The sequence below is a fragment of the Octodon degus genome, unplaced genomic scaffold (assembly GCF_000260255.1).
Source record: "Octodon degus isolate 3935 unplaced genomic scaffold, OctDeg1.0 scaffold00016, whole genome shotgun sequence".
Taxonomy (NCBI): domain Eukaryota; kingdom Metazoa; phylum Chordata; class Mammalia; order Rodentia; family Octodontidae; genus Octodon; species Octodon degus.
In genome coordinates this window covers 16,328,840-16,329,899 of record NW_004524592.1, presented here as the reverse complement: position 1 = coordinate 16,329,899, position 1,060 = coordinate 16,328,840, and positions in this window count along the sequence as shown.

Below are 1,060 nucleotides of genomic sequence, written 5' to 3'. Positions count from 1 at the left end.
TATATATATATATATATATATTTCTTTTTCCCTTCTTTGTTTCTTTTCTCCTTTCCCTCATCCCAGTTGTTCCTTCCCTTTGAACAATTTCTTTCCATTTCACAGTATCTATTGCACCTTTCAGATTTTATTTACTCTTTCAGATTCTTATACTAGAGAGACAAATATGAAATTTTCAAATGAGGATCTGATTTGTTTCACTTACAAGTATGGTCTCCGGTTGCATCCATTTTCCTATAAAAGTCTCAAGTTTATCTTTTTTGTAACTCAGTAATACTTCATTTTATAAAAATACTACATCTCTTTTACGCATTCCTTCGTTGATGGGCATTTGGGTTTTTTCCAAGATTTAGCTATTACAAATTGTGCTTCTATAAACATGGGTGCACATATATTGCTGTGGTATGATGTTTTCATCTCTTTTGGAAAAATTCCCAGAAGGGGAATAGCTGGGTTGACTGGGACCTCTAATCCTAGTTTTTTGAGGAATCGTCACACTGATTTCTGTAGTGGTTGAACCAGTCTGCACTACTACCAACAGTGGAGAAGTGTTCCTTTTTTCCCACAGCCCCGCCAGCACTTGTTATTAGTTGACTTCTTGATGATAGCTAGGCTTTTGTGGAGAGATGAAATCTCAGTGGTGTTTTAATTTCCATTTCTCAAATGACGAATAATGTTGAACATTTTTTCATATATTTATTTGCCATTTGTATTTCTTCATCTGAGATGTGTACTCATCTCAAATGCCCATTTTCTGATTGGGTCTTTGAATTTTGGGGGCCTGATTTTTATAATTCTTTTTATGTTCTAGATAGAAGTCCTTTGTCTGAGGGACAGTTGACTAAAATGTTTCCCTAATTACTAGGCTTTTTTTTTTTAACTCTGTTGATGATTTCTTTTGACATGCAGAAACTGTTTGAAAGATAAGATCCCAGTTGTTGATTCTTTGAAGTATTTCCTGTGCAGTTTGATTTTTGCTCATGAACTCTCTGCCTACCCCTATGTCTTCAAGATTTCTTTCTTTCTTTCTTTCTTTCTTTCTTTCTTTCTTTCTTTCTTT